This window comes from Globicephala melas, chromosome 6 (genome assembly GCF_963455315.2).
Source record: "Globicephala melas chromosome 6, mGloMel1.2, whole genome shotgun sequence".
NCBI lineage: Eukaryota > Metazoa > Chordata > Mammalia > Artiodactyla > Delphinidae > Globicephala > Globicephala melas.
In genome coordinates this window covers 43,112,987-43,125,132 of record NC_083319.1, presented here as the reverse complement: position 1 = coordinate 43,125,132, position 12,146 = coordinate 43,112,987, and the positions used below count along the sequence as shown (strand labels likewise).

The window sequence follows — 12,146 nt, the reverse complement described above, 5'->3', positions numbered from 1 at the left end:
GTGATTTGGGGTCCTTTGAGATTCCTTTTGAACTTTAAGATGGATATTTCTATTTTTAACAACAGGTATCATTGAGATTTTGATATGGATTGCATTGAATTTGCAAATGTTTTCAGTAGTGACATCTTAACATCAGGTCTCCCAATACATGAATACAAGATGTCTTTCCATTTACCTGTGTCTTTTTAAATTTCTTTCAGCATTATTTTGTAGTTTTCAGTGTATGTCTTTTTCTTCATTGGTTAAGTTTATTCTTTTTGATACTATTATAAATGGAATTGTTTTCTTAATTTATTTGTTGGTTAATAGAAACTCAATTGATTTTTCCAAGTTGATTTTGTATCCTGAAACTTGGATGAATTTGTTTATTAGTTCTAACATTTTTTGTGTGTGTGGAATTGTTACAGTTTTCTACATATACGACCACTTCATGTTAGAATAGAGGCAGTTTTACTTCATCCTTTCCAATTTGGATACCTTTTTTTTTCTCTTTGTTGCCTAATTACTCTGGCTAGAATTTCCAATATTATGTTGAATACAAGTAATTTAAGTGGGCATCCTTTATTTTGATCATAGAGTAAAAGCTTCTAGTCTTTTGCATTGAGTGTGCTGTGTGGTTTCTTCATATATGACCTTTATTATTTTGAGGTAGTTTCCTTCTATTTCTAGTTTTTGAGTATTTTTATTATGGAAACGTGTTGCATTTTCCAAATGCTTTTTCTTCATCAGTTGAGATGATCATGTGTTATTTTGTCCCTTCATTTTGTTAATGTGGTGTATTACACTGATTTGTTTTCGTATGTTGAACCATTCTTCTGTTCCAGGGTTAAATCCTGGGTGATGGGTGATGGTGTATAATCTTTTTAACATGCTGTTGAATTTTGTTTGCTCGTGTTTTTTTTTGGAGATTTTTGCATCAGTGTTTGTAAGGGATATTGGTCTGTAGTTTTCTTTTCTTGTATTATCTTTGTCTGGTTTTGGTATCAGAGTAATGCTGTCCTTAAAATGAGTTAGGAAGTATTCCTTTCTTTTTAGTTTCCAGGAAGAGTTTGAGAAAAATTTGTGTTAATTCTTTAACTGTTTGGTAGAACTCACTCGTGAAATGTTGTGAGATTTTTGATTACTGATTCACTCTCCATATTAGTTATAGGTCTATCTAGATTTTCTGTTTCTTCAAAATTCAGTGTTGATAGATGTGTGTTTCTAGGAATTTGTCCACTTTATTTAGGTTATATAATTTGTTGGCATAAAATCCTTCCTTTTTCTGTAGGATTGATAGTGATATCCACACTATCATTTCTGATTTTAGTTGAGTCTTTTCTGTCTTTATCTCCATCTACCTAAAGGTTCTTTAGTTTTGTTCATCTTTTTGAAGAACAAACTCTTTTGTTGATTTTTTTCAATTATTTTTCAATTCTCTATTTTCTCTCTCTCTGCTCTAATCTGTATTTCCTTACTTCTGCTAACTTTTGGTTTAGTTTGCTCCTTTTTAGTTCTTTAAGACATGAAGTTAGGTTGCTGATTTGAGATCTTTCTTTTTCAATATAAGTGTTTATAGCTATAAATTTCCCTCAGCACGGTTTTTGCTGTATGCTATAAATTTTGGTATGTTGTGTTTTCATTTTCACTTGTCTCAAGATATTTTTTTATTTCCGTGGCGATTTCTTCTTTGACTCATTAACAGTAAATGTGTTAATTTCTACATATTTGTAATTTTACATTTTTCATTCTGCTGTTGATTTCCAGTTTCATTCCATTGTGATTAGAAAGGATGCTTTTTATTCAGTCTTTAAAAAATTTTTGACTCTTGCTTTATGACCTAAAATTCGGTCTATCCTGGAGAATATTCTATGTGCATGTATGAAAAAATGTGTATTCTGCTGTTGATGGAGGAGTGTTTTGTTTATGTTTGTTGACAGTGTTGTTCTAGTCCTCTGTTTCCTTATTGATCTTTTTTCTGGTTGTTCTATCAGTTATTGAAAGTGGGGTATTGAAGTCTCATGTTATTGTAGAGCTATTTCTTCCCTCAACTCTGTCAATATTTCATATATTTTTGAGCTCTGATGTTTGGTGCATATATGTTTCTAATTGTTATATCTTCTTGATGAAGTGACTTTTTATTAAATAATGTCTTTTGTCTCTTGTAACAGGTTTTGACCTACAGTCTGGTTTGACTGATACTATAGCCATTCCTGCTTTCTTTTGGATATTATTTGCATAGAATATCTTTCACTTTCAAACTATTTGTGTCCTTAGATCTAAAGTCAGTCTCTTGCAGACATATAGTTTGATCGTTTTTTTTTTAATTCATTCTGTCAATTTATATCTTTGTGAAGTTTAAACCATTATGTTTAAAATAAATACTGATGGGGAACAAATTAATTTTGTCATTTTGTTATTTACTTTCTGTATGTCTTATAGCTTTTTGTCCCTTTTTTCCTCTGTTATGGCCTTCGTTTGTGTTTAGTTGATTTTTTGTTCTGACATGTTTTATTGCCCTTCTCTTTTCCACATATGCACGTTCTATAGATATTTTCTTTTTAGTTATCATGGAAATTACCTATAACATTGTAAAGTTGACAATTTTTTAAAAATTGACACCAACTTAACTTTAATTGCATACAAAAACTCTACTATTTACTGCTCCACCCCCTCCATTTTATGTCATTGATGTCACAAGTTATATCTTTATTATATATTGTACCCATTAGCACAGATTTATATTTTCTAAATCCTGTAGAAAATAAAAGGTGAAGTTAAAATAAAAAATCACAATACTTGATTTTATATTTATGGTGTGTTTGCTTTTACCGAGATCTTTATATTTTATTGTTAGCTGACTGATGCTTTGAGCCCAGTATCCTAAATATAGAAGTCTGTTAAATTAGACTGGACTAGTTAGCTGATTTAGTCCTATAGTTTAAGACCGTAGCTAGCCCTTTCACCTTTTCTTTCCACCAGTAATTTTTCTCTCCCTTGCAAGCATTCAAACCTCAGCCACAGATCCATTTTAAAATTTAAAGAAAGACACATCTAACAACTACCAAACAATCTAAGTGAAATTGTTACTAGAGAGGCAAGAAGAGAATGCTCATGTAGCAGTGCTCAAGGTTTTGTGGCTCAAGTATGGATGGAAGGGATAGTAGGAAGTAGTGATAGCCTGGTCTTTTTCCCATATGCTATGTTGCAGACCCGGTTCATACTACTTACTGTTGTCACCATGTGAAAGGAAGAGACCTAAGAGAAACCTACACGCCGTCTTTTTTTTTTTTTTTTGCCTTTCAAATTATAGGACTCAATTCTCTAGAAAACATTGTGCAGTTTACTCTCATTCTCTTAGACTTCCTTATTCAAGAGTATCAAACTGGGACTCTGAGTGTCTTAAAGCAGAGGAATGCCAGGAATTTGGTTTGAGAAAGAGAAGAGGAAAGAAAACCATTCTATACATTTTGCTGTAGTTTACAATCAAGCATTAGGTATAGGTTAATTTTAGACACGCTTAGGTTCTTTGGCTTCCTTCCCAAATGTCCTCCTGCCTATTTACTGTTGTCTGATATTTCTTTTAAAGTTTGTCAGTATGTGAGAAAGGACAAAGATGTATGTAATTTCCTGTTGCAAACATGTTTACGAATAGATTTTTTTTCAGCATTTTATACTTAAATATGCTAAAATCTAGGATGTTACAGGGTACCAAAAAAAAGTGATATTACTCTGAGAGAAGAAATGGCTAACTTCCCTTGCTTTAGATTGCTCTGTTAATCTATGATTAGGGAGAATTTACGTCCAGTAATGTAGGGAATATGCATAGCCTAGCAGGAATTAAAACAGTTGGTTAAAATGTCTATATATAGACAGATAATGGAATGCAAGAGTATGAGAGATTAATCCAGTGTAACAGTCAGCAAACTTTTTTAAAGGGCTAGATATTAAATGTTTTAGGCTTGAAGTTGTATTGTCTGTCACAACTACTCAACTCTGCTATATTAGCATGAAAGCAGCTATAAACAGTACATAGTAACTGGGCATAGCTGTATTCCAGTTAATACTTTATTTACAAAAATAAGCAGCAGGCTGGATTAATCCATGGCCATATTTTGCCAAACTCTGGTTCAGTGCGTTATACCCAGACGCAACGAATAAAGGCAGAAGACACCAGGAAAGCCTTCTGTACTAGTATTCTTATGATACTAAAATGGCTATAAGTTAGGACCAGAAAATTGTGCCGAAAACAATCACAAGCAGAAACTATAATGATTTAGAAAGATGAAATCTGAGAAGCATTTGATTTCAGTTTTGTAAGTTGTGAGCAATATAAAGTGGATATGACATTATATAAAGTCCTGGAACTCTACAAGTATCAGGCAACTTCCTTTGAAGTTTGAGCTTAAAAAGTTTAAGGCAGATAAAAGGAAATCCTCTGTTATTTGGTAGGTATTATTTTGGCACCTGCCATACTCAGGTTGTTAAGCTGGCATATTTAAAGAAATTGAAAAGTTTAGGTACATTAATGAGACAGATCTATAATATGTACCTGTTAAATTAGGATGTATGGGATTAGTTACAAATACTTAGGTTACTGGAGGTAAAAGAAAGCTTATAATTTTCTCAAGTAATTCAGGTATATTTTTAGCATTGTGTGTGATTGAAAAAGTAAGTTAAAATGCAGGGATAAAAATGGTGAACGAAAACTTATTCTTTCTTTGATGTCAGTCTCTTAAAATCATTATTACTTTTTAAAGACTTTCTTCATATTGCAGCAGTTTTAGTGTCACAAAAAAGTTGATAGGAAGCTACAGGGATTGCCCATACACCCCCTGCATCCACCCATGCATAGCCTTCCCATTAACAACATCCCCCACCTAGTGGTACATTTGTTAGAATTGATAAACCGACATTTACACATCATAATTACCCAAAGTCTATAGTTTACATTATGGTTCACTCTTGGTGTTGTACCTTGAATGGGTTTGGACAAATGCATAATATGTAGCCATAATTGTGGTATCATATAGAGTTTATCATATAGAGTATTCTTACTGCCCTAGAAATCTTCTATTCATCCCTCCCCGTCACACTCAAGCCCTAGCAAGCACTGATCTTTTTATTGTGTCCATAGTTTTCCCTTTTTCAGAATGTCATATAGTTGGAATTAGAGAAGAGAAAGCCTTTTCACATGGACATCTTTCACTTAGTAATATGCATTTAAGGTTCCTCCCTGTCATTTCATGACTTGAGAACTCATTTTTTTTTAGTGCTGAATAATATTCCATTATCTGATGTATCACAGTTTATCCATTACCTACTGCAGGACATCTTGGTTGCTTCCAAGTTTTGGTGATAAAATTGGAATATAAAATTTTTGTGGATAAACTTGATTCATATAAAATTCTGAGTAAAGCTGTTATAAACATGCATGTGCAGGTTTTTGTGGGGACATAACTTTAAATTCCTTTGGGTAAATATCAAGGAGCACAATTGCTGGGTCATATGGTGAGAGTATCTTTAGTTTTCTAAGAAACTTCCAGACTGTCTTCCAAAGGAGCTATACCCTTTTGCATTTCAGTCAGCAGTAATTGTGAGTTCCTGCTGCTCCACATCCTTGCCATTATTTGGTGGTGTCAGTATTCCTGATTTTGGTTATTATAGTAGGTGTGTAGTACTATCTCATTATTCTTATTTTGATTTGTATTTCTCTGATTATACATAATGTGGAACATCTTTGCTTATTTGCTATCTATGTATCTTATTTGGTGAGGTGTCTGTTAAGATCTTTGGTCCATTTTTCAACCAGATTGTCTTCTTATTATTCAGCTTTAAGTATTCTTTGAGAGCTCTACCCACCACCAGTACCTACCATCAGGAAACTTGCACAAGCCTCTTAGATAGCCTCATCCACCAGAGGGCAGACAGCAGAAGCAAGAAGAGCTACAATCCTGCAGCCTGTGGAACAAAAACCACATTCACAGAAGGATAGACAAAATGAAAAGTCAGAGGGCTATGTACCAGATGAAGGAACGAGATAAAACCCAGAAAAATAACTAAATGAAATGGAAATAGGCAACCTTCCAGAAAAAGAATTCAGAATAATGATAGTGAAGATGATCCAAGACCTCGGAAAAAGAACGGACGCAAAGGTCGAGAAGATGCAAGAAATGTTTAACAAAGACCTAGAAGAACTAAAGAACACTTAGAAGAATTAAAGAACAAACAAACAGAGACGAACAATACAATAACTGAAATGAAAAATACACTAGAAGGAATCAATAGCAGAATAACTGAGGCAGAAGAATGGATAAGTGACCTGGAAGACAAAATGGTGGAATTCACTGCCGTGGAACAGAATAAAGAAAAAAGAATGAAAAGAAATGAAGACAGCCTACAGCCTAAGAGACCTCTGGGACAACATTAAATGCAACAATTCGCATTATAGGGGTCCCAGAAGGAGAAGAAAGAAAGGACCTGAGAAAATATGAGAAGAGATTATAGTCAAAAACTTCCCTAACATGGGAAAGGAAATAGCCACCCAAGTCCAGGAAGCGCAGAGAGTCCCAGGCAGGATAAACCCAAGGAGAAAAATGCCGAGACACATAGTAATCAAATTGACAAAAATTAAAGACAAAGAAAAATTATTGAAAGCAGCAAGGGAAAAACGAAAAATAACATACAAGGGAACTCCCATAAGGTTAACAGCTGATTTCTCAGCAGAAACTCTACAAGCCAGAAGGGAGTGGCGTGACATATTTAAAGTGATGAAAGGGAAGACCTACAACCAAGATTACTCTACCCGGCAAGGATCTCATTCAGATTCTACGGAGAAATCAAAAGCTTTACAGACAAACAAAAGCTAAGAGAATTCAGCACCACCGCACCAGCTCTACAACAAATGCTAAAGGAACTTCTCTAAGTGGGTAACACAAGAGAAGAAAAGGACTTACAATAACAAACCCATAACAATTAAGAAAATGGTAATAGGAACATACATAACGATAATTACCTTAAACGTGAATGGATTTAATGCTCCAAACAAAAGACACAGGTTTGCTGAAGGGATACAAAAACAAGACCCATATATGTATGCTGGGGACACATAAAGACTGAAAGGGGATGGAAAAAGATATTCCATGCAAATGGAAATCAAAAGAAAGCTGGAGTAGCAGTACTCATATCGGATAAGATAGACTTTAAAATAAAGAATGTCACAAGAGACAAGGAAGGACACTACATAATGATGAAGGGATCAATCCAAGAAGAAGATATAATAATTATAAATATATATACACACAACACAGGAGCATCTCAATATATGAGGCAACTGCTAACAGCTATGAAAGAGGAAATAGACAGTAGCACAATAATAGTGGGGGACTTTAACACCTCAGTTACACCAATGGACAGATCATCCAAACAGAAAATTAATAAGGAAACACAAGCTTTAAATGACATAATAGACCAGATGGATTTAATTGATATTTATAGGACGTTCCATCCAAAACCAGCAGATTACACTTTCTTCTCAAGTGTGCACGGAACATTCTCCAGGTTAGATCATATCTTGGGTCACAAATCAGCCTCAGTAAATTTAAGAAAATTGAAATCAAATCAGTTATCTTTTCTGACCACAACACTATGAGATTAGAAATAATTACAGGGAAAGAAACGTAAAAAACACAAACACATGGAGGCTAAAGAATATGTTACTAAACAACCAAGAGATCACTGAAGAAACCAAACAGGAAGTCAAGAAATACCTAGAGACAAATTATAATGAAAACACGACGATCCAAAACCTATGGGATGCAGCAAAAGGAGTTCTAACAGGGAAGTTTATAGCAATACAAGCCTACCTCAAGAAACAAGCAAAATCTCAAACAATCAAACCTTACACCTAAAGGAACCAGAGAAAGAAGAACAAACAAAACCCAAAGTTAACAGAAGTAAAGAAATCATAAAGATCAGAGCAGAAATAAATGAAATAGAAACAAAACAATTAGCAAAGATCAATAAAACTAAAAGCTGGTTCTTTGAGAAGATAAAACAAAATTGATAAAACAATTAGCCAGGCTCATCAAGACAAAGAAGGAGAGGACTCAAATCAATAAAATTAGAAATGAAAAAGGAGAAGTTACAACAGACACCGCAGAAATCCAAACCTTCCTAAGAGACTACTAAAAGCAACTCAATGCCAATAAAATGGACAACCTGGAAGAAATGGACAAATTCTTAGAAAGGTATAACCTTCCAAGACTGAACCAGGAAGAAACAGAAAATATGAACAGACCAATCACAAGTAATGTAATTGAAACTGTGATTAAAAATCTTCCAAAAAACAAAAGCCCAGGACCAGATGGCTTCACAGGTGAATTCTATCAGCCATTTAGAGAAGAGCTAACACCCATCCTTCTCAAAGGCTTCCAAAAAATTGCAGAGGAAGGAACACTCCCAAACTCATTCTATTCTTTGAGGCCACCATCACCCTGATACCAAAAAGCAGACAAGATCCTAGAAAAAAAGAGAATTACAGACCAATATCACTGATGAATATAGATGCAAAAATCCTCAACAAAATACTAGCAAACAGAATCCAACAACACATTAAAAGGATCATACACCATCATCAAGTAGGATTTATCCCAGAGATGCAAGGATTCTTCATCATACGCAAATTAATCAATGTGATACACCATATTAACAAACGGAAGAATAAAAACCATATGATCATCTCAGTAGATGAAGAGAAAGCTTTTGACAAAATTCAACACCCATTTATGATAAAAACTCTTCAGAAAGTGGGCATAGAAGGAACCTACCTCAACATAATAAAGGCCATACATGAGAAACCCACAGCAAACCTCATTCTCAATGGTGAAAAACTGAAAGCATTTACTCTGAGATCAGGAGCAAGACAAGGATGTCCACTCTCGCCACTATTATTCAACATAGTTTTGGAAGTCCTAGCCACGGCAATCAGAGAAGAAAAAGAAATAAAAGGAATACAAATTAGAAAAGAAGAAGTAAAACTATCACTGTTTGCAGATGACATGATACTATACATAGAGAATCCTAAAGATGCCACCAGAAAACTACTAGAGCTAATCAATTAATTTGGTAAAGTTGCAGTATACAACATTAATGCACAGAAATCTCTTGCATTCCTATACACTCATGATGAAAAATCTGAAAGAGAAATTAAGGAAACACTCCCATTTACCATTGCAACAAAAAGAATAAAATACCTAGGAATAAACCTACCTAGGGAGAAAAAGGACCTGTATGCAGAAAACTATAAGACACTGATGAAAGAAATTAAAGATGATTCAAACAGTTGGAGAGATATACAATGTTCTTGGATTGGAAGACTCAATATTGTGAAAATGACCATACTACCCAAAGCAATCTCCAGATTCAATGCAATCCCTATCAAATTAACAATGGCATTTTTTACAGAACTAGAACAAAAAATATTAAAATTTGTAATGGAGACACAAAAGACCCCGAATAGCCAAAGCAGTCTTGAGGGAAAAAAACGGAGCTGGAGGGATCAGACTCCCTGACTTCGGACTATACTACAAAGCTACGGTGATCAAGACACTATGGTACTGGCACTAAAACAGAAATATAGATCAATGGAACAGGATAGAAAGCCCAGAGATAAACCTACGCGCCTATGGCCACCTAATCTATGACAAGGGAGGCAAGGATATACAGTGGAGAAAAGACAGTCTCTTCAATAAGTGGTGCTGGGAAAACTGGACAGGTACATGTAAAAGAATGAAATTAGAACACTCCCTAACACCATACACAAAAATAAACTCAAAATGGATTAGAGAGCTAAATGTAAGACTGGGCACTGTAAAACTCTTAGAGGAAAAATTAGGAAGAACACTCTTTGACATAAATCACAGCAAGATCTTTTTTGATCCACCTCCTAGAGTAATGGAAATAAAAACAAAAATAAACAAGTGGGACCCAATGAAACTTAAAAGCTTTTGCACAGCAAAGGAAACCAGAAAGAAGATGAAAAGACAACCCTCAGAATGGGAGAAAGTATTTGCAAATGAGTCATCAGACAAAGGATTAATCTCCAAAATATATAAACAGCTCATGCAGCTCAATAAAAAAGAAACAACCCAATCCAAAAATGGGCAGAAGACCTAAATAGACATTTCTCCAAAGAAGACATACAGATGGCCAAGAAGCACATGAGAAGTTGCTCAACATCACTAATCATTAGAGAAATGAAAATCAAAACTGCAATGAGGTATCACCTCACACCAGTTAGGATGGCCATCATCAGAAAATCTACGAACAACAAATGCTGGACAGGGTGTGGAGAAAAGGGAACTGTCTTGCACTACTGGTGGGAATGTAAATTGATACAGCCACTATGGAGGACAGTATGGAGGTTCCTTATAAAACTAAAAATCGAATTATCATATGACCCAGCAATCCCACTACTGGGCATATACCCAGAGAAAACCATAATTCAGAAAGATACATGCACCCCAGTGTTCATTGCAGCACTGTTTACAATAGCCAGGTCATGGAAGCAACCTAAATGCCCATCGACAGATGACTGGATAAAGAAGATGTGGTACATATATACGATGGAATATTACTCAGCCATTAAAAGGAACGAAATTGGGTCATTTGTAGAGACGTGGATGGATCTAGAGACTGTCATACAGAGTGAAGTAAGTCAGAAAGAGAAAAACAAATATCGTATATTAACGTATATATGTGGAACCTAGAAAAATGGTACAGGTGAACCGTTTTGCAGGGCAGAAGTAGAGACACAGATGTAGAGAACAAACGTATGGACACCAAAGGGGGAAAGTGGCGGGGGGTGGGGGTGGGATGAATTGGGAGATTGGGATTGACATGTATACACTGATGTGTATAAAATGGGTAACTAATAAGAACCTGCTATATAAGAAAATAAACTTAAAAAAATTTTTTTGAACTTTTTGGATAATAGTCCTTTATGAGTTCTATCTTTTGCAAATATTTTCTCCCACTCTGTCGCTTGTCTTCTAAATCTCTTGGCATTGTCTTTTGTAGAGCAGAAGTTTTTAATTTTTTTGGCGCCGGCATGTGGGATCTTAGTTCCCCGAACAGGGATCAAACCTGTGCCCTCTGCAGTGGAAGTGTGGTGTCTTAACCACTGGACTGCCAGGGAAGTCCCAGAAGTTTATAATTTTAACCAAATCCAGCTTATCAATTATTTTTTTCATAAATTGTGCCTTTGTGTTGTATCTAAAAAGTGATCATTTAAAAAGTATCTAAAAAGGTCATCTAAGTTTTCTTTGATTTATCTTTTTGGAGTTTTATAGTATTGCATTTTAAATTTAGGTCTGTGATCCACTTTGTATTAGCTTTTGTGAAGGGTGTAAGGCCTGTCTGAATTAATTTTTGCATGTCGATATTCATTTATTCCAGCACCATTTGTTGAAGAGAATGTCTTTGCTCCATTATTTTGCCTTTGCTCCTTTGTCAGCGATTCAGTAGACTATATTTATGGAGGTCTGTATCTGCACTCTCTGTTCTGTTCCATTGTTCTCTTCCATTGATCTGTTTATCTATTCTTTTGCCAATAGCACAGCGTCTTGCTTACTGTAGCTTTACAGTAAGTCTTGAGTCAGGGAATATCAACCCTCCAACCTTGCTCTTCTTCAGTATTATGTTGGCTATTCTGGGTCTTCTGCCCCTCCATTTAAACTTTAGAATCAGTTTGTCAATATCCATTAAATAACTTGATGGGATTTTGATTGTGATTGCATGGAATCTATATAGATTAGTTTGGGATGAGCTGACATCTTGACAGATTGAATCTTCCTACCCTTAAATGTGGAATATTTCTTCATTTATTTAGTTCTTAATATATTATCAGAGTTTTACAGTTTTCCTCATACAGATCTTGTATTTATTTTGTTAGATTTATACCTAAGTATTACTTTCTTGGGGTGCTAATGTAAATGGTATTGTATTTTTAATTTTAGATTATACTTGTCCATTGTTGGTATATAAGAAAGTAATTCACTATTACATATTAACCTCATATCCTACAACTTTGCTGTGTTGGCTTATTAGTTTCAGGAATTTTTTTCTAGATAATTTACATAGATGATCGTGTCGTCTGTGAACAAAGA

At 34.7% G+C, this 12,146-nt stretch overlaps 1 protein-coding gene across 3 annotated transcripts in view; it reads left to right on the top strand.

The window, feature by feature from the left end:
• The window catches only part of VPS13A (vacuolar protein sorting 13 homolog A), a 242,039-nt gene that overhangs the window by 76,130 nt on the left and 153,763 nt on the right, over nt 1-12,146 (top strand). The window lies entirely within an intron of this gene.